The sequence below is a fragment of the Pinus tabuliformis genome, chromosome 5_1 (assembly GCF_031772625.1).
Source record: "Pinus tabuliformis cultivar Carrire ecotype Pingquan chromosome 5_1, CPIR1, whole genome shotgun sequence".
NCBI lineage: Eukaryota > Viridiplantae > Streptophyta > Pinopsida > Pinales > Pinaceae > Pinus > Pinus tabuliformis.
In genome coordinates this window covers 32,575,022-32,598,053 of record NC_142305.1, presented here as the reverse complement: position 1 = coordinate 32,598,053, position 23,032 = coordinate 32,575,022, and positions in this window count along the sequence as shown.

Below are 23,032 nucleotides of genomic sequence, written 5' to 3'. Positions count from 1 at the left end.
GTAAGTAGTCAAGGTGACATTTTTTAGTGTAACAGATTGCCCCCTAAAGTGCGAAGCCTGGAATAGAGTAGGGTTTTGTAATTCTAGGAAGGGTGAAGCGCTTTATCATTTCAAGGATTGCCTTGTGGATGGCCTGGTTGGAACCTGCAATTTTCAACACAAAATACATGGATAAGATTATATCATCACTGAGGTAGGCATTCCCATACTCAGATTCAAAACTTTAACTAATGGACTAACTATTCTGATACAGGAATGATCTTGCAGTACATCATTTTTATAGACTTTTGTAGACACAGTATGGACGCAGCCATCTGTTTATGATTAGTCTACATAGATAATGAATACAAAACTCCTCGCAGCCTGGATGGTAGAAACTAGATCCAGGGTCTTCACTTCTACTTCCCGAATTGGTACGATTCTAGCATGTGATTAAATGATTCGATGTCGAACATGTTAGAAACCACTTGATTACCAGTCAATGATGTAAACTGTTAACAAGCGTGAGAGAAACCACCAGTAATGTCAATGGTTCTCAAAGTACCAAGCACAACCCGTGAAATGTGAATAGATGTTTTGATGTCGAACACTTCACGGAATCCTTTGATCGAAAGTCAATGATGTAAACTGACGTCAAAGGCGAGAAACCTGCCATTGATGCATGCAGACTTCAAGGTACTGTCGATTCCTAAGTCATCTTTCTAGATAATGTGTCGATGTCGATAGAAAGCGACCCGTTGCAGGCAAGCCCGCAACACGAAATCATTGTTCAAGTTGAAGAAATGTTGCTGTAAGGACTGACTCAGGGATGGTCAAATGGATGACAAGTATTTTGCAGATGAAAGTTTTTGCTTGCAGACCTCTTGAACACATAACGACACAACAGATGGCTTGGTGACGAATAACTCAAAGTTAACCCCTGGAACCCGGTTAAAGACTTTCAAAGTGATTTGGTCAACTGTGAGGTAAAAGATTTCCCAACCCAGGTGAATGAAAAGTGTCGTGTTCAAGAGTGGTAATAAAGTTTCTTCTGAGACAAAAGGTGACAAACAGGTTCATTCTTCTCTCTTTTCCCCCACCATTTCTGGCAAGTACCTCTTTATTTTTAACAAGCTTGAGGAGGATAACATATGCTTGATTATAAGCTCATCCTTCGGACGAGTCCAACCTAGTTTAAATTCGAACCCTAGGAAGGAGTGGTTCGTTCCTGTTTGTAATTGAACAGGTCCTCTACTGTAAAAGTTTAACGAGCCCAGTATAGGAGAAACTCGGCGTTTTTCAATTTTAGAGAGTCTGAAAAAACTAAAGGAGACTCCACGTTGAACTTTTTCGTATATTTGTGTCCCTCAAGCCCGAAAAAGTATAAAATAATACCTGGGGGAACCGCTTGATCTTGCGACCAAGGAGTACTTTCATAATAGTGTCGTTAACCTGAAAAGTAAAAAGCGATCAAGGACACGTCGTTTTATTTCCTTATCGAGTTCGAAACGACAAAAACCCGGCAATCTTTTCCTGATTTTGCGGTCAGAAAAGAGCTAAAAGGGGACCGTCTTTTAATTCCGTTTTAACGAGTGAAAAAGAAACACTCGGCGATCTTTTCATGTTTTAGGAGTCAGAAAAGGGCTTAAAAGATGACTCTGATATTTTTGTTTGTGAAAAATTACAATTTCCCTCGAAATCCCTTTGTCCTGCACAAAAGCAACACATTACTCATACCTGTTTAAAATAGGCAAAAATACATTCAAAAACATCTTTTCATGGTAAAAAATGAACTAATTCATCCAAAAAACCTATAAAAAGACCTTTTACCATGTCATTTTTACCGTTTCACTGTTGAGGTTGAAAAAGGAGCTTTTGACAAGAAACTTCCCGTGGTTGCTGCGGAAAATCTGACCGTCGGAATCGAACGCCGTCTCATCCAGGTATTTTACACATCCTACTCTGCATTTCTATCCGTTTAGAATCAATTTTTAGGTTTTAGTTTCATTTTTTGGGGGGGTTTTGGTTTTGGAATGCGCCTCTCGGCGGACGCAGGTGCCCTTCGGGTGACCTGCGTCCCCCGACTTTTTCTCATACGGGAAAACGGTCGGAAGACGCAGCCCGCCTTCAGGCCAGCTGCGTCCGGGCGCCCTGTGCTACAAAGCCGGGGTGCGTCCTCCGAGAAACGCGCATTTCAAAACCCCAACTCTCTCAAAAAACCACCAAAAATTCCCAAATCAATTTCTAATTGCTATTTTTGATATGCAGGGCATTAATCATGTTAGACTGGAGAGAAAGAGAGCATGTAGAGGAAGATGAAGCTGCAATAAATCATCAACCTTCCCTGGATGCCCTAAGAGCATGCGGATTATACAAATATTGGACCATACCGGGCATGAGGGGCCAGGTAAGATTCTTGGAATGGCTGGTTGAGCGATGGAACGTACAAGAACAATGCTTTTACATAGGAGGGCACCAGCTCGAGATAGAGCCCTCGGATGTATACTTTCTCACTGGCTTGCCAAACAGAGGTGAGCAACTCAGTCTTGCGGGGACTAGGCCGGGTGGCCAATCCCTTGATAGTCTCCGCGAGAATTGGTGCACACCTGGGGCTCACCATTCAAAAGGCATAGAGATAAAACACATCACTCTACCGGAACTCAAAGTCATAGCGTTCACGGTTACCAGAATTTGCGGCGCGGCCGCTTTACACATTGCTTCCGGATCCCAAATGCGGATGGCAATTGACTGTTACCAAGGCACCATTTTCAACTGGTGTGAAGCTGTGTCGGCTCATATGAAGAGCCAACTGACCAAGGCAAAGAACGGACGACTAAAGACTTTTGGATATGGGCCTATAGTCGTGAGCTTTGCCTTGGAGAGAATTCCAATGCTGATCCCTCAGCAACTCACTGTTGATATCTTGGGTCCTCAGCAGCCAAAGCTGATACGATGGGTTGCGGTGATGGCCCGGCATCCTGACGAGGGCGCGACAGTAGTTCGATTCTCAGATAGTTATTTTGACTGGTTAGAGGGCCAGCTTTTTGTGATACAGGACTTTCCGTATGCCGGAATGGATTTCAGAGGTGATCCGGACATGGTTCTTCCACAGGGAGAACAATGGGACGACAGAGGTACTTTTTATTTTCACAAGTTTTCTAGTTATGTATTTTTTGTATTTTTTATATATATCGTCTCAAAACTAATAGTAAACTTTTTCAAAATGCAGATGTTGGTCCACAGCGTCCAGCCAACCTCCGGCCTTATGATAGACTACATCCAGCTGCACCGGTACCGGCCCCACAGGATGCGACAGCAGAAGTACTAGCTGAGTTGGAGCATGATCTAGAGCGTCTCACGGCAGATATACCTGAGACTACTATGGACGACATTCCTATCAGGCTTCAGCGCTTCGTAGTCGCGGTCCCTGGACCGTTTAGGAGATTTTTGCGTAAGGTAGCCCGCGCAGTGGTGTCGTACAGAGAGCACCACCAGTGATTGACTAGTCACTTTTGTAGTCACATGTGACATTTTTGACTTTTTGTACTATCATTTTGCCGATCATAAGGTGTTTTAAACCTATGATCGAAGACGATGTATATATTTTTTGACACACTTCTATCTATATATATCACTATTACCGGCTTATCTTGTTTAACATATGTGATGAAATGTTTTTAAATTTACTTGCATGATTATCGTAAATGTCTGTCCAACATTCGAGAAGCAATTGCATCTGCTAATGTATTCAAAGACCTTGGAATATGTTGATATTCAATGTAATCAAATTCACGTTCCAAGAGACGCACTCTCAAAAACAACCTTAATAACACAGGATTTCTAATGGCATAAACTCTATTAAGCTGTAATACAACAAGTTCAGAATCTAACCTCACTATCAAACGTCGAATTCCAAATGAAATAGATTCGGATAATAATTCAACCACTGCACTGTATTCTGCAATGTTATTCGTTGTTTGACCGAGGCTTACCCCATGCATAGAAACTAACTCGTCAGAGGGCGAATAGATAACCCAAGCTGCGGAAGAGATATTCCGTGTATTACGACAAGCACCATCAGCAAATCCAATGTATGTTTGGAGAGGCGTCGACATCTACAATATCAAGAGTAAAACCAAGATAAGCCAGAATAATGACGAAAAACCACACTCGCTAAGCTAAGCACACTGACTAAACTAACACACTTGCTAGCTAGAAAGGAAATCTAACCTATCTAAAAATTTCTCCATACCCATCATTTTAAGCATAATACCTCTTTAGGTAAAGTCCATTTCTGGGTTTACCCAAAGAGTCCCCATCAAAATCAACTAACTCATAAGCCCCTTTTGCTAGCTTTCGCTTTACAATGTAGGGCCCATGCCACATGGGAACGAATTTTCCGGCACCTAGCTTATCGTTAGCTTGATCATATAATAGTACTAGGTCTCCTTCCGAAAAACTTCGAGGGGTTACATTTTTATCGTACTGAGCTTTCATTCGTTTCGCGTGAGTCTCGATAGCTAAAGTAGCGTCACGTCGAGTCTCATCTAATTTAGCCAAGTATAATAACCGTTTCTCCTCTTCGGAAGTAGCTGGAAGTAATTCGACAGCCATTTGAAGTGATGGGATTTCGCATTCAATAGGTAACACAGCTTCTAAGCCATAAACTAGCTGGAAAGGGGTGAAACCTGTTGAATTTTTCACTGAAGTTCGATATGCCCATAGCGCCGAAAATAACATGTTATGCCAATTCGTTCGATGGATACCAATGATCCGTCGAATCATGATGACTAGAACTTTGTTGATTGACTCAACCAAACCGTTGGCTTGCGGATAATAAGGAGTAGAGCTATCGTGGCGCAAACCAAGCTGGCTTGTAAGCTCAGTCATCATGACGTTTCGAAAATGGCTCCCATGGTCAGTAATGATTGCTTGTGGGACACCAAACCTAGTTATGATATGATTGAATACGAAAACTGCAGCTGTCTTGCCGCTTGCGTCGAATGTAGGCATCGCCTCGGCCCATTTTGTAAAATAATCAACCGCGAGGATGATATACGCATGCCCCCCGGCCGAGTGAGGGTTACAAGTAATAAAGTCAATGCCCCATTTGGCGAATGGACCAGCGGCAATTATAGGGTGGAGAGGAGCAGGTGGAGCGCGCATCTTTCGATCAAACACTTGACAGTTGTGGCATGTTCTGACAGCAAGGATACAATCTTTAAACATAGACGGCCAGAAATAGCCAGCGCGCAACACCTTCTGAGCTGTGGCATACCCAGACATATGACCGCCACATGCTCCAGAGTGACAATCATTCAAAACTCTCTCAGCCTCTTCGTGAGTTAAACAACGTCGAAAAACTAAGTCTGCCCCCGGCGATAAAGTGTATCTCCAATAATTCTGTATTGCTGGGATCGAAACCGAATTTTTCGACGGTCTTCCTTGGAAGCTTCAGGCCGAAAGGTTTGGGTTTGGAGATAGATGATTATATCCCCATACCACGGATCTAAAGTGCTAATAAGAAACAAAGATTCGTCCGCAATGGACTCCTCTGCCACAGTCTCTGTGTCAGCACTCGGGAAATCACACATCAATTCCGCAAAAACTAAAGATTTCTTAGACTTGGACTTCTCGAACTCCAAGTCGAACTCTTGCAGGATAACAATCCATTTAGAGTACTTGCCCCCTAGCAGTTGTTTTGTCAAAATATAAATCATAGGGTTGCAATCCGAAATAACTGTAGTTTTGCGGAGAAGAATGTAGTGACGAAAACGCTGGACAGCTTGAACGGCTGCCAGGGCCAATTTCTCCACATGCGAATATTTTAACTCAGTGGGATTTAAGGTTCTACTAAGATAATATATCACATGCTCTGCTTTGAATTCATCTTCTTGAACTAACACCATTCCAATGGTGGAATGCGAAGCTGCGAGGTATAAGAAGTAGTCCTGGTTGTAGTTGGGAGGATGCAATAACGGTGCATGGGTCAACGCGTGTTTCAGTGCATCAAAAGATTGTTGGGCAATCTCGTCCCAAAAGAATTGTGCGTTCTGTTTCAACAACCGTGTAAAACCTTTAGTGACCTCGGCGTAGTTTGGGATGAATCGGCGTAAAAAGTTCGCTTTCCCTTGCAAACTTTGGAGTTGGCGCAAACTCGAAGGAGGAGGCAATTTGATGATAGCCTCGACTTTCGAGGGATCGACGCGAATGCCGGCTTTTGAAACAACAAATCCCAGCAATCGACCTGTTTCTATACAGAAAACACACTTGTGGGGATTCAACCGAATTCGATAATGCCTACACCTCATAAAGATTGCTCGTAGGTGGACAAGGTGATCAGCTCGTTGTAAAGAATGAGCAGGCAAATCATCGAGATAGGGTTGCACAATGTGCTTGATGTCATGAAATGCATAAGACATCGCCCGTTGAAAAGTAGCGCCGGCATTCTTAAGCCCAAAAGGTAATTTGCAATAAGCAAATGTCCCCCATGGACAAATGAATGCCGTTTTTGGTTGATCGGCAGGTAGAATATTGATTTGATTATAGCCTGAGAAACCATCCATGAAGGAAAACATCTCACTTCCGGCACAATCATCAATAATTTGATCGATATAAGGCGTAGGATAGTTGTCTTTTGGACAAGCTCGATTGATATCCCTATAGTCGATACAGATTCTTATTGTTCCTTGTTTTTTATTGACGGGAACAATATTCGATACCCAATCCGTTAACGGGATCGGATAAATGAAACCTGCTTTCAACAGCTTTTCGACTTCTGCTTTAATCGCAGCCGCTTTTCGAGGGTGAATCTGACGCAACCGTTGCCGAATGGGTTTAGCATCCGGGTAGGTTTTGATTTCATGAACAACAATGGCAGGATCAATTCCCGGCATTTCCTCGTAAGACCAGGCAAACACGTCGCGGAATTCTTGGAATAGGGCCTTGTAAGTTTGGATTTCTTCTTCAGTACATGCGGCACCTATATGAATGTTCTCCTCGATTCCGGGCTTCACTGAAATATCAATGGGAATAGTACGAGAAATATTCCCTAAATTCAGCTCTGAATCAGAATGTTTCGTTGGATCCTGAGCGTCTTTGACATATTCAGCGGTAAAGATAGATGAAAAATCATTTTCAAATGCATCATCCTTAGGTAAAAACGAAGATCTGTGATGGAGATCTTCCCATGGTAGATCATCTACACTTAGGATTTCGCGAAGTTGTTCGTCAGATGACACTTCTTCGGGAAACGTTATCCGTTCTAAGGGTGAGGTGAAAAGTGACTCTTCACTGACCACATTCATTTGGTCGGTTGAATGAAAGTCGGTAAAAGACATAAGAGCTTCATAAGCAATCTCATACGGACTCAACGGCATAACATCACCGAGTGAGTCTAGCTCAGAGTCAGAGGGAACATACCAAGGATCATCATAAATAATGTTTTCTGACGTGATCATATGAATTGTTGCAAACGAAGGGTCTGCATTGAGTGGAGGGAGAGGAATCCTTAACTAAACCTACACCAATGTCCCTATAAGGGATTGTCGTTTTGCCAACATGCTGGATAGTTTCTAAAGAGGTTGGGTCGGATGAAAAGTATGTCAGCTGATCAATAGTCACGATCTTACCGTTATGTGGAAACTTAATGACTCTGAAGACCGATGAAACGACCGCTGTCATAGCATATGACCAACTTCGACCCAAAAGAAGGTTGTAGTCTAGAGGGGCATCAACCACTTCCACATCCAGACTAACGGTTTTACCTTCGACCCCTATAGGCAATTCTTGTAGAATACCAAACGGACGGAACCCACGGCCATCAAAGGCCTTAAGGATGGTGGGGGATTGGTTCAACGAAGGAGAACCAAGCGATCTCCAACATTGAATCGACATAATACACGTAGAAGCTCCCTCATCAATCACAGTCCGATGAATAGGCCTGTTTTTGACTATCACTGGAATTTGGAAAGCCATTTGATGGGGGAGACGCGGTGTACTACTTTCTAGATCAAAGATCATTAGGTTCGGGTCCTGAACATCGACAGCTCCAATAGCCGACAAAAGCAATTTTCGTTGCGCTGGACATGATTGCAGCACTTCGAGTGCCGACATTGCTGAAGGTGAAACAGCTAAGTCTTCAACAATGTTGTAATTCTGGGCTGCTCTCGCATGTGGATTGAAAGCAGACCTTCGAAGTACACCCTTGGCGGGCGGCTTAATCACTAAGTCTGGGTTAGGTTTTTCGATCTGTAGTGGATCGGAACCAGGAGCTGAGGTTGATGGGTTAGAGTGAGAAGATTCTGCTTCCTTACCATCAACAGGAGCCTTACTACCATAATCTTGCGATCGAGTCGCAATCCTGACATGAGACATCATCAAAATGGGTTCTTCACTGGCATTCGAAGAAGAACCTATCATCTTATTCTCCTGCTCTGGAAATGGATTTTTTAACACAGCAGGAGTGGGAGAACCTTTGACTATTTTCACTACCTCGGCCCGATGAGGGCAGTCTCTCGTAAAATGATCTTCTTCACAAATAAGACAAGGATATCGAGGTTTGCGCTTTTCGTCATTGGTTTCCGACTTTTCCGTTTTCTCCTTTGGAGCCTTGTCTGCTTTAGCCTTCTTCTTTCCTTTCTTCTTTCCACCGTTTTTTGATTTGGCCGTAGATGACTCTACAGCGTGAATGTCGGCGGTAAGTTCAGGAGGAGAAGACTCTCCTGTCGGAGAATCAGGCAAAGTGATAATTGGAGTATTGGAGGTCTTGGAAGACTTCTTCTTACTCTTCGTAGTCACGATACCGATCATACCATCAGCGGCATGAGATCCCGAAGGAGCAGCAGCGATTTGGTTTGACTTTGGAAGATCCGGAATTTTCTCGTGTAACGTACCCGACTGAGTGTAAACTAAGTCAAGGTATTGTGCCTGAGCAATGACTTGCTCCTCAGTAACTACTCCGGCCTTAGCTACATCTTCAGTAATTCTTGGTAATAATGATTTGACAAACCATTCAGCTAAGATTTGGTCCGGGATAAAAACTTTCACTAATCTTCTTCGACGTCTCCACTCATGGATGTGATCAGAAATGTACGTGGATGTCGATTGTTTTAGCGAAGTTAATAATTCTGTACCATTATCGTATCTGACTGGTAACTGAAAATGAGTTAAGAACGAGGTAGCTAACTGGCTAAAGTTGTAAAAAGAGGCCCGTGGTAACTCAATGTACCACTTGGCTGCGAGACCAATGAGTGTACGCTGGAAAAGACGTAAGCGGATGGAATCATCTGAGATGGAATTTGATGCACACCAGAGGTGGTAAGTCATCACGTGATTAGACGGATCCTCTCCAGACTTACCTTCGAACTTGGGTATATCGCTGGGCAACTTATTTGGCATTGGCGGCCAGAACGGAAGATATTGAATTGGATCGTTCGTTAGGCGCGTCAAGTCGGGTAAATCTAAAGTCGCAATAAACGGTAACTGCCGGTTAGGATCTCTAAAACTCTGAGTCACAATACCAGCCCCAGGAGGAGGATATCCAGGATAACTAGGAACAGGAGTCGCATTTGGGATATTATATCCTCCTGGAAAACCAGGATTAACCGGACCGTACTGGGGTTGCTGAGGTGGTTGATAAGTGTACCCAGGATACGGTTGATACTGGTAAACCGGTTGTTGGGCAGCTTGCCCAGGTTGATACTGTCCCTGGTACGGAGGTTGAACAAATTGAGGTTGAGTAGTAACAACCGTACTTGTACCAGGTTGGCCTGCAGGCATCTGGACTGTGGTTTGAACCGTGGGTCCAGACAACGGTACAGATGTCTGAGGAGTGGTTACAGGGACAGTAGAAACCGGAGCTGCCGATACTCCAGAAGTAAGCATGGTAGATGAAGCGGTAGTTGCTGCAGCCGTGTGAGGTGGAGTACCAGGTGCAATTGGCGGCTGAGTAACTACAGAAGTTACAGGGGTCTGAACACTTGACTGGACAGGTTGCGGTTGCTGGGGTGGACCAGGAACTGCAGGTTGTCCTGCTTGAGGTACCGACTGTATACTTGGTTGCGACATCTGTTGACCCTGTGACGGATCCCATGTTAACATTCCAGGGTATTGACTCGTAACAGGTTGAGGATACTGAGATCCATAGCCGTATTGAGGATAGGGTTGATAACTGTAAGGTGCAGTCCCATATGATTGCCCTTGAGGTGGTTGATAACCTTGACCAGGGTATTGACCCGTAGGTTGATAACCTTGAGGTAAATACGAATACTGGGGTTGACCTTGACCTTGAGGTTGGTATCCTTGAGGTTGATACCCTTGGGGTTGATACCCTTGGGGTTGCCATCCTTGAGGTTGCCATCCTTGAGGTTGATACTGATACTGAGGTTGACTTTGGGGTACATATTGAGGCTGGGGTTGATACCCTTGAGGTTGCCCCCCAGTCACGAATGAAGTACCTTGAGGTTGCCCCCCAGGCATTAACGAAGGTTGCCCCCCAGGCGGTAATTGGCCACCTTGAGGTTGGTTAATGGGAGTTGAACCTGACATCATATAAACGTCACCTATACTCAATGGTACATTACCACTGTTTCCAACTAATAACCCATGATCAATGGGTTGAGGAGATGCTCCCGCAAAGGTACCAGAAAGTGATTGATACCCAGTAGGAACAGAAGGACCGCCATGTAAAAATGATTCAGGACTTTGTGAAAACACAGATGACTGACCAGACATATTTACAGGAGAATGAATTCCTCTAGGTGGAACCGGAGTACGAGGTGTAGAAAAACCTACTGAGTTGTCTAAAAAATTGGTTAATGCAAGGTACCAAGATTCACTTCTAGGAGGACTGTAAAAGATGGATTCACGCTCCCTTAGATCAAGGGTAATTAGATCTTCAGAATCAGAAACGCCTATTTCTTCCTCTGGAACAAGTTCTTCTATAGCAATTAATCCAACAGGAAGATTTTCGGTGATAATTCTTTCTATTCTTGGTGAATCAGGAACACTAGGAGTTGGAGTAACAGGTTCTGAAATTTCAGGTTCTTCGCCTGTTTCACTGGCAGATGAAAAACTACCAGCAAGCTCGGAAACTGTAACAGCTTCGGGATTGTAACCTGTTTCTAAACTTTGGTAATCTGGATGGACTACCAAGGAAGATTCTCCTTCTTCAGGTGATCCTACTCTACTGCCACTAGGAGGAGTTACAAGGACCTTTAACCCTTCTAAATGACCCGGAATGTCTTCAGGAGATTCACCCCGCGATTTACGGAGTTTTCTTAACAAATCTATTCCGGTAACAATCTCAGGAGACTTGCCCCGAAGTCTACGGGACTGTCTCGGTAATTCCGCCACAATTAAAGATTTTAACTACAACACACGAAAACAAAGTAAAAAATTTCAAATCAAACCACCTAAAGTCTTCTAAAGAAGCAAACAAATTTGAAGCACACGCCTAAATAATCTAGAGCGTCAAACCACACACAAACAGTAGTCTTCCGGACCAAAAGCGCTAGTTGGTGATTAGGCCCAACCTCGCAGGATTCAGTACAGAAATGGTGGGTGGAACAGTTACCCCGGCAACCTGCTTAATGAATAGACTGGACCAAGTTCCTCCACTTTAACCGTCTCGAAGTGAAGCGAACCCCCCAGAAAATCCAAGTGAGTATAACCGACGTCTGCTCCAGGTACAGTGGGACCTTCCCTCCACCGTCACCTTGGGTAGAATCCTAGATATTATGGCCACTAAGGTTACCAATCACAACAATTACACCTGGGGGAACAGTCTAAACTCCGACAGCACGCAAGGGCAGAGTAGCAAGCTCCAATCCCCTTACCGGCTCCTTGACAACAATCCAAGGTTTACCGATAAGTGACCCCTGGCTCCTCGACAATGGTTAATCCGAGGTTTACCGTTTGTAATACGTACTGCCTGGCGTCGTTCCCAACGAGGGAGGAATGATCCCCTCACTGGTTCGGACACGAGCTCGTGCTTCTCCTTTAAGAGGAGCTTTCCCAGAATGTAACTGAAACAATTGGATTTGTTCTACTCAAGATAGACTATCTGTTTGGTTTTGTAGTCTTGGAGAGTTAAGTACTCACCTACTCCAAGACCCTAGCCTAAGCTATGTTGGTGCTTCAGAGCCCTAGAAAAATAAAGATTACTAGATTGATTTTAATTTAAGCGTTACTTTTAAGGTTGTTTCTTAAGTCAAAAGGTGATGGAAGTGAAACTAGTGGTGTGTTGACTCGACTCGAAACCACTACAAAATGCACCTAGAATGATTTATCCACTACTTTACTTTTTCGATGAATTGCTTAACTAAAAAGTTGAGAGAATGCAATCTTTATAAAAGCAACTTCTTAATTGAAGACAATCAAAGAAACAATTCGTTTGTCTTTTCCAAGCATAAAAACATAACCTCTCTTTACATGCACGAAAAAAACTCTTTTCTTCTTTTGAAAACAAAAAGCTACTTGAAACAAGACTTTTTAAGAAGATGTTTTTGTATTTTTCTTTTAATAAAGCAAATAAATCTAATATAACCAAAAATCAATCTTAACAACTCTTAAAATCTATGAAAATGCACTCATAAGCAAACTAAAGGCAAATTTACTCTAAGCAATCTTAACGAGGCCAAAACTAACAATGATTATTTCTAAGGTGTTTTACTTGATCACAATCAAATCAAGGACTAGCTTATTGCAGAATCAAAAACTAGCCAAAACAAAACTCTAATCTTTTTGTTCTTTTTGTAAAATGGAAATCAATACTTTATAAACAAGTAATTCGAAATTTGACCCAAAACAACTCAAATGGCAAGTTGCTCACAAAAGGAGACTTTACGACAGGCCCGACTTCTAAGAAGGTTGACTAACCAGAGAGATCTAAGGCTGGACAACTTTCTACTATCAAAGTCACTACAAAGCCTTTCCAAAAATCAAACCCTAGGTCTAAACTTCGTTGAAAACCACTAAAACACTCAAAGCTCACAAAACTAGTTCAGGTGAAAATTCTTGACAGGGTACTAAAGGATCTGGGCAGAAAACACTAAGGAAAAACAAAATCTAAAAGCAATTTAAAGCAAAAATGGAATTTTCTTAAGTTTTACAGGAAGACGCAGGCAACCCGTTGTCACAGGTGCGGCCCCGCTCTGTGCAGACGGCAACAGCGCGTCCAAAGACGCACTGTGCAGTACTCAGAGGGTGCGTCCTTCTGGAAAAAGGAAGAAAAACCAAATCTAACTAAATCTAAAGCTAAGCCACCCAAATACTAATTCTCACAGTCAAAAACCAGAAAATAAAAATGATTTTCTCAAAGCAAAGTTCATATAAAGGAAAAGACTCTCTCATTAATGGATTCCCCAGCGGAGTCGCCAATTTGTCACACGGAATCTGTCAAGGGTGCGGACACGACTGACCTTCCTAGAAGTCTAAGACATTCTAATGACAAACAAGACAAAAAGGAGTGATCTTTCTCTAAATACACCTTTTACAACATGAAAACTACAAGTGTTTAGGCTTACCTTATTCCAAAACGCTGTTGTTGAAGTCCGTTCTTGACGATCCGGATGAGCTCCTCCTTCAAGTCAATTCCTGCAACCACAAACAATCAAACAATTACCAAGCACTTGCATTTCATATAATAAAACATATATTCAACATGCAGACCAAGGAACACATGAAATAACTCATTAACACAAGCTATTGAGAAAAATAAACCAGTTTGTATTAATAACGAAACAAAGAAACTCTTACAACCTGGCCTTGGTGTTGTGCAAGTTCCTCCCAGGGTCCATCAAGGGTTTTCCTCTACTTTGACAAAGCTCACCCTCTCCCAAGTAGAATCAAGTGAAGACAATCTCTCCTCACAAAGGCTCTAATGGAAGACCTAAATCCTGCAGCATTTACCCAAAGAAAATGTATAGCTCCAACCTCTTCTCCTTCTGGCTCAATGCTTTTATTTATAGTGCTGTAAAGAGGTTATTCAGGTCCACTATCAATGGGATCATCCCCCTCTTTGGGTGGGATAGCTCCCTTATTGATGGGATAAGTTCCCCCTTAATAGAGATACATGAACCAACTGGAGGCGCATCCATTTCATCAAACCGACCTCTAGAAAGTTCTAGAAGTAACCACAAGTAACTTTTTCAAGATAAAACTCGCGCATTTTGCCTTTTACAGAGGGACGCACCTGTCCCTTAACATACAGAGCGTCCATGGACGCATATTTTTGAACATGGTCAGCGTCCCCGCAGGTAAGGCTAGAGAGAACCTGCGACCCCAGAGATAAACATAGTTTTTACAAGACTTTCTCTCTTCTTTGAGTTTGAGATGGATAACAGAGGTATGAGACTTGCCTAAGAGGGTAGCATGACTGTTGATTTGAGCCATACTAACTGTAAGTAGTCAAGGTGACATTTTTTAGTGTAACATGCCTTTTCTTTTCTTTGGCTTTTTCTTTTGTTTTTTCTATCTACTTCTACCCTTATCTCTTCCAAGGTCCCAGATTAAGTAGTTGGGAACCTTAATTTCTCTACCTAAGCTACTTGTCTGCCAAGATTAAACAGTTTGGACAAACTTCTTTCTCTATTCTACAACTGGAAATTTAAACCATGGAATGATCCAGATTAGACTGTTGGACCATCCATCAAAATTGGGACACATTAAGCTATTTTCACACCTTGTACTCCTTTGGAAATATGGGATCTTTGCATGATCAAAGCAGAGCATATTTGGAACTTCTATAGCCAATCATGAAATATGAAACCTATTGGTATAGGTAGCTAACAGTGGCTCCACATGGGGATGGTTTTTCATTTGAAAGACCAAGAATAGCAGGTCAGATTGCCTTGCTTCTTGACTGCTCTTGCCAATCTTTGAAGTTTGATGCTTTGAGATGTCAAAATTGTGTGCTTCTCTTCTTGGTAGACCTCTGATTCTATTTGCCTTCTGCTGACAGTCAATAAACTTGGAAAACTGCATTTTTACAATCTTAACAGAAAATAATATATACATCTGCCTATATACAAGGGAACCTCAGGCTGCACTCATGGGAAATAGTCAAAATAGTGCTTGAGCATCCTGCCATTCACAGGACCTTCATCCAAGTCAGTTTCATTGAGACTCTTAAGGAAGTAAGTGTTGTTTCCTTGTACTGCTTGGACATCAAATGGTCCTCTCCAAAGGGAATCAAATTTTCCATGTTTTCCCTTGTCCTCTCTTCTTGCATCCCACTTGAGGACTTTATCATCAACATTAAAATCTTCTGCTTTGGTTCTTCTGTCAAAGGCTTTCTTTAGTTTTTCTTGTAATGCCTGAACTCTGCTGAAAACTTGATCTCTGGTTTGCTGCAGACATATGATTTGATTTATCCTTCTTTGCATATTGTTTGGTTCTGCTTGGCTTTCTTGAAGAAGCTTCATAACAGGCACTCCTAAGGATGAGGGGAATTTAGCTTCTAGTCCATAAACCAACTCATATGGGCTGGTCCCAATCGATCTTTTTGTTGTTAGTCTATCTGCCCATAAGGCATTGACTAGTTTCTTGTGCCAGTTCTTTTTGTTCTCTTCAAGTACCTTCTTTATAATGTTTACAAGGCTTTTGTTTGATGATTCAGCAAGGCCATTTCCTTGGGGATAATATGCAGTAGAATGGCCTAAAGTAATATGAAATTTGTGACAAAAGTTCACCATTTTCTTGGATCTGAAAGCAGCAGCATTGTCTGTAATAATTTTGTCAGGACAGCCAAATCTAGCCAGTATGTTGTTCTCCAAGAACTGAATGATTACTGAATCATTTTCTTGTCTGCATGGGGCAGCTTCAATCCACTTAGTGAAGTAGTCTGTGGCTGTTAAGATCCATCTATGTTGGCCTGAAGATGAGGGATGAATTTCCCCAATGAAGTCCAATCCCCATTGTTGAAAAGGTCTCTCTGTTGCAATAGACCTTAAAGGAAGTGGCAGCAGTTGTCTCTTTCCCTCAAACACTTGGCATTTATGACATGATGTGATAAATTTCTTGACATCAGAGAAAATGGTGGGCCAGTAGTATCCAGCCCTTAGTATTTTATCCACAGTGGACTTCCAGTACAAGTGTCCACCACAGTCTCCTGCATGAAACTCTTGCATGATATTGTTAGTTTCATTTTCATTTAAACAGTGCAGCAATATCCCTTCATGGTTTTTCCAAAGTAAATTGCCATCCATCACACAAAATCTTGATGTTTTCATTTTTAGGAACCTACACTTAGTTTTGGACAGTCCTGGGGGAGCACACAGGTTTTGTAACACATAACAAATATCAGAGTACCAGGGGGATTGTTCAAAGGCTACATTGATCTTTGGAGTCGCCAGCTCTGTTTCACTGTCCAGCTGATTGATGTCTAAGGCTTGAAAATTTGCTTCTGTCATTAATTTGGCCAAGCCTTGCCCTTTTATTAGTTTTGTAGGTTTTATCTCAATGTCAAATTCCAAGATGCTGGCAATCCATTTTCCTCTTCTACCTTCTAAATTTTCTTGGGTGAGAATGTCTTTGACAATAGGACTTGGCACATATGCTTTGACATGGGAATAAAGGATATAAATCCTAAAGTCTTTGATTGCTTTGACTAAAGCATAAGCTTGTTTTTCCATGATTTGATACTTCAAAGGTGCATCTCTGAGAGCTTTGCTAAAGAAAGCAATTGGCTTCTCATTTCCTTGGTCATCCTTTTGTAATAAAACAACAGCAATAGTATGTTGGGAAGCAAAAGAGAAAATGATAAATTCTCTGTCAAACTGAGGATTGGTCAAGACTGGGGTCTGGGTAAGGGCCAATTTTATACCTTCAAATGCTTGATTGGCTTCAACAGTCCACTTCACTTTTGAATCCTTTTTCAGCAGGTTATTTAATAATCTGGTTAGCTCTGCTAGGTTTGGGATAAACCTTCTCAAGAAATTGATTTTTCCCAAGAATCCTTGTAATTCTTTGACATTCCTTGGGTGAGGCATTTGCAGGATAGCTTGTATCCTATCTGGGTCAATTATAATGCCATCTTTTGAGATGATGTGTCCTAAGAGCTTGCCTTCTTCTAGACCAAAGAGGGACTTCTTAGGATTCAAGGAGATTCCATATTTTCTGCATTTTAGGAAGATCTGTCTCAAATGTTTTATGTGTTCTTGGTCTGATTTTGAGAAAGGCGTTAGGTCATCTAGATAAATGACTAAAAAGTCATGAATTTCCTTGGCAAAGGCAATATCCATTTCTCTCTGAAATGTTGCCCCTGCATTCTTCAATCCAAAGGGCATCTTTACATATTTGAAAGTTCCCCATGGGGTTGTAAATGTTGTTTTGTCCTGATCATCAGGGTGAACTAAGATCTGGTTAAAACCTGAAAATCCATCCAGTAATGAGATCCTTGAGGCCCCCACCACCCTTTGAAGAATGTGATCCATCTTGGGTAAGGGGTAGTTGTCCTTTAAGGATACTTGGTTTAGATTCCTTAAGTCCACACACAGCCTGATCTCACCAGTCTTCTTTCTTGTAGGGACTAAGTTGGAAATCCATTCAGAGAATCTGATTGGTGCTATGATGCCTACTTTGAACATTTTATGTACCTCTTGTTCCATTGCTGGGAGAAGCATAGGATTGATTCTCCTCAGTTTTTGTTTAAAGGGCTTTTGATCAGGTTTGAGAGGGATGGTGTGTTGGATTACAGAGGTATCATAGGACTTTAGGTCCTCATAGCTCCATGCAAAAACATCCTGGAACTCTTTGAAGAGGTCAATGTATTTTGGCTTTTGGTCAGGAGGTAAGGAAGTAGATAATTTAATTATCTTGGGTTTGTCAATTGTACCTATGTTGCACTCTTCAATGGCTGCATTCAGGGGCTGCATTTTTGGTTTTCTGGGAATATCATTTGAATAAAAAATGTCTTCTAGTGGGGTTAGGCCTGTTGGTAAAAAATTGTCTTTTAGCTCAATGATTTCTGTTTCAGCATTGGACACTCCCTCTTCCCAGTCAACTTGTTGAATTTGCTGGATGTTTTCTATATTGAAAATAGTTGGATTCAGCATTTGCTTCGCAGTCCTAGGTGATATTGGCTGAGCAGTCTGTTGAAACTGTATTTGTGATGGACTTGCTCCATTAAGTATTTGTGATTGACTTGTTGTCTCAAGTATTTGTGATTGACTTGCTCTCTCAAGTATTTGTGATTGACTTGCTCGGTCATCGTCATTTTTTAGTCCTGAAAATTCTTGCTGCAAAGTCAAAAAATTGTTTATTTGTATATCATCCTCAAATACTTGCCAATCTTTAACATTGTTTGGGATGGAGGGTCTGTGTTTTATCTCAACTGTGAAACAATGATGGGGCTCAAAAGGCAGCTTGCAGGTACTTGCAAAGGTGGCTAAACTATGAGCATGTAAATTGTGGGTCCTAGAAATCTTGGTGATTTGGAATTCAAAGAAGGAGTTTAGTACCTTAGCAACAGCAGATCTATAAGTCCTTAGTCTTTTGTCATTGGTGACAAAGTTTCCTTTCACTTGTTGAATAACTAAATCTGAATCACCCATGATTGAAACCCTGGCAGCTTTTAGGAACTTTACTAACTTGAGGCCTAGTAAAAGAGCTTCATATTTTGCCATGTTATTAGTACATCTGAAATTCAATCTATAAGCTCTGCCTTCTGCATAGCTATTTTCTTTATTGTGTACCCAAACTCCAGCCCCTGCTCCTAATTTGTTAACTGCACCATCAAATTCAAGGAACCATAGAATGTCCTGTTGGGAAGGAGATTTGATGATATGTTCATGAGCTGGTAATGTGAGTAGCAATTGTGGTTTTTTCTCTAGCTTGTCTTCTAGGACAGTCTCATCATTTGATTGGATGTTCTTGACAATTAAGGCAGCAGCACTATCAAATGTTTGATTGACTGTTGTTTCATGAGTGATACTACTCTCATTTGCATCTTCCTCCTGTATGAATATCTTGGTTTCAACTTCACCTTTTGAGGGAGTGGTTGTATCATTGAAGAGAATGTATGAGTCTATGTCTGAATGGACAGCATATATAGGAAAATTTTGAGGTTTTTCTTCACTGCTGACCATGTACTTCATTAGTGTTTCTCTATACAGTCTTTTTGGTTGCCCAAACACAGAGATGGTGGCATATGACATGTCTAATTGTAGGGAACCTTGGAGTTTGGCTCCCCATGATCTTGATAACAACATTCCATACTTAGGTGGGATATCAGCAACTACCACATCCATTAGGATTGTCTTGTTTGGGTATTGAACTAGAGAGACACATAAGTCTTTTATGAGACCTAGACACTTGACTTGGCTGGAGTCAAAGGAAAGCAGGTCCTTGTATGGTCTTGTTATGTCCAAATTCAGTCTTTCCATGACTGCTTTTGGCATGAGGTTGTGAGAGGCACCTGAGTCAAACATTGCATTGTGCAGTATTTTATCATGAATATGTAAACTGACATAAAAAGGCAGTACCCCTGTGACTACTGTTTTTCCATCCACTTCTGGGCCAAACAGGAGTTCTGGGGTGTCATCCAGTACATTGACATCATCTTTGTTGCTAGTGAGTTGAAGGGACCTTTTGATCTGTAGTTTATAGCTGTCATGCTTGGCTAATTCCACGAGAGGAATAGCTATCTTTATTTTGCCAATTTCAGTTTCTAGATCAAAGGATTTTTCAGATTGGGTTCTGGGGTTATAGGTGACAGTCCTCTCCTTATTCATTACATCTTCTTCTTGATTTTTGTCTTGATTTTGGGACTTATCCTTTTTACTCATCTCTTGAGGAGAAATAGTTGAATAAGGATGAGAAGGGGGAGTGACCGTAGGCTGTTGTTTTATGGACAGTGGTTCGGTGATCTCTTCAACAATCACTTCTTGTGCATGTGAATTTATTTTGTCATTAGGTTCTGTGCCTGTGACTCCTTCGGGCTGCTGATTATCCTTTTTCTTTTCAGGCTGGTTAACATTCACAGTTCTGCTCCTCAGCTTGTATTGTTTATGGACTTCATAAACAGCAGTGTCATAGCCTTGTTTGAAGTCAAAGGATTCACCTGATTTAGTTTGGAATAGTTTGATTTCATCATCCTCATGATCCTCTTGTGTTAAGAAAACTTGACTTTCACCATCTAGACCCATTAAATTAATCTCAGGATCTTCATTGGGTTCGGCTGATGTGGAAGTTTCTGCATAATTTTCTTGGAAAGGGGGTCTTATATCTGGATCAGGGTTGGCCCTGCCAACATTCGGGTTTGGATTTCTCCTAAAATTTGGATTCCTAGGAGGATTGTTTTGTGGTGCTTCCCATGATGCTTTTCTTTCAACTGATTCCACCCTGTCACCCAATCTTTTCATGCTATTGAGTATGGCATCAAGCTTTTGATCAAAGGCTGTGGGTTCTTCTTTGTATATGCTTCTCTTTTCCAACCTTGCCCTGTTTCTTTTGGCAATCAGGTTTGCTTCCACTGTGACAGCAGCCTTTTGAGCATCCTCAAGGGTTTCAGGTTCTCTTTCCTTCAGCTGATATGCCATGTCAGGATCAAATCCATCAGGGAATTTGTACAAGGCCAAATCAGGAGGAGGTCTTAGGTTTTGTGGTATTGCATTGTACACATTATTGAATCTAGCACAATACTCCAGAACGGTCTCTTGAGGACCTCTCTTGATTGTTTCATATTCACCAAGTATGTGCAGAGGATCCTTCTTCTTTTCCCATCTAGTAGTAAAGGCTTGATACAGCTCATCAGGAGTTGCAATGGAGTTTGCATTCAGGGATCTAAACCAAGTTCTTACATCCCCGGTTAGGCTTTGAACAAACATCCTCATTCTGACACTGTCATCATCTATTTCATAGGTCTCAAAATGGTCTTGCATCTTCTTCGCATGCTGGACAGCTGTTAGAGAGCCATTGGAGTCAAAATATGAGATTTTGCTTTGGTAATCTTGAGGTAAAGCTGCAGCATTAGTTGGTATCTGCAAGGGTGCATATCTGTTAGCCATATTTACAGGATTTAGAGGATTAACAGGGACAACTGGGATAATAGGAACAGCGGGTACGATAGGGGTGACAAGTGAGGATGAACCTAGAATGTTGGTCAAGGGGATATGAGCAGTGGATGAGGATGTGAGAGGAGGAGTTTGAGATGTGGACGGTGAGCTAGGGGAACTAGGGGTGGACCGGAAAAGGACCTTGCATGGAGTAGGGATGAGGCTGGGATGATCTGACTCTGAGGTCAAATCAGCAGGTTGCTCCTGCCTTTGCTGCCTCCTAATATTTCTAGGGATGGTATTTGGATTATCAACAATGATGGGTGGATTAGGGTCAGGGTTTGCCCTAGTGTGCCGTGGATTTTTCTTAGGAGCCAGCTTCCAACCTGTTTTTTGGGATTTTGTAGGAAGTTTTTATATCTGAAGGGACTGGATGAAGATTTTAGAATGGCTATATATTCTTAGAGCTAAGATGAAGATTCCCTAAACAAGCTCCTCCTCAAAGCTGTTAATGTGATACAGAAACAGATTAAAGGCCTCTTGGCTGATTTCAGGCTTGATAGTAGCTATGAAAATATATGGTAATTGAAAAAACTCAAGCAATCCCCAGTGGAGTCGCCAATTATGTTAACACCCAGGTTGTTCCCTATGACTCCCAAGGGAATACGACCGGGGTAACCACTAACCAATATTTGGATCACAGTTTCTAGCCAAACTGTAATCAGAGAGGGCTCTCTCTTTATGATTTGTCTTTGTTATGATGTTGTTTTAGGCTAGGTATTATGCTCAGGTTTTGGTTTATGTTTTGGTTGAAGGACTTCTTTCAGGTCTTACAGTGTAGTGTTTGAGAAGTGAAATACCATTGGGCGATGGAGTCCAGAATTGTGAAATGATTTGATATGCAGGATTGGTGGTGTTCAAACTGCAGGGCCTATTTTGTATTTTAGACAAACAAACTTAGCTTAAATGGTGATGTATGTCAACCAATAGAAAGCAATTAAGAATTTTCTATTAAGCTGGTGAGGTGAAAGTGTAACACGCTGCACAGGAGCAAACTTGAATTCCTGTGACAAAGGTTACTGTGAAAGATGTATTCTGAAAGTGCAGCAATTAAGAATTACACTTATCAATATTGCATCTGAAGAAAACATTCATTAACAACGCAGATTGAACTCAGGGTATTCATTGAATAAATCCTGAAAGTTATTCTTTTTCCTTGTTGCTAGATATTTAAAGTGAGAAAACATATGGATTTTAACAAACAAAATACATAACAGAGAGAGTTACAGAGACTTATTGTATGGTGAAATACACAGGAATCCAGCAGTTTCCAACAGACACCAGTACACATTCAACATTTCAGAAATCCGAGAAATTCCATCACTTTCTTTATTAACTTCTGAAAGGATTACAACATAAGAACTTCTTCAGGAGAAATCAACAAAAACCCTTGCAAGCTCATGCGAAGGGGACTTTATAGGGATATCTATACAAAATATCTCAGGCATTGAGTCATCTGAGAGAGAAAATATCTTCATAAATGCGTACAGAAAGTAGGAAAAGAAGTTATTGCAACTTTGAATGCAGCATAAATGCTCTTTATGTCTGTCAGAGGATAATTTGACCTTTGGAGGTCATTGAGTCGGTTGAGCCGCTTTGCTTTAATGCTGAATAACACATCTTTATTTCTTGCTGCACTGTATTTTCTCGGCCCTGCCACCTGTAGTCTTCTATTTCTGCTTTGTTGGCCGATCCATCTGCTGAGTCGGCTCAGCTTTAATCCGCCGTGCATGCTGATTTTGTTAAACTTTGCTTTGCATGACAACTGATATTTTTAAGAAACAAAATTGTTAAGTGACTCCCTGTTTACAAAATCTTCTGTATTGCGTTTGTCCACCATTCTTGCGTAGGGAGTTGATGCCTGAGAATAGCATCCATTGTCTCCTCTGCCTCTGTGTACTTGAAGAAATTGGGAGCCACCCCAAACAGGTGATTGATCTCATTCATTATAAAAAACAGATTCTCGACTCTGTTGTAAAGAGACTGTCCTGTGGCTA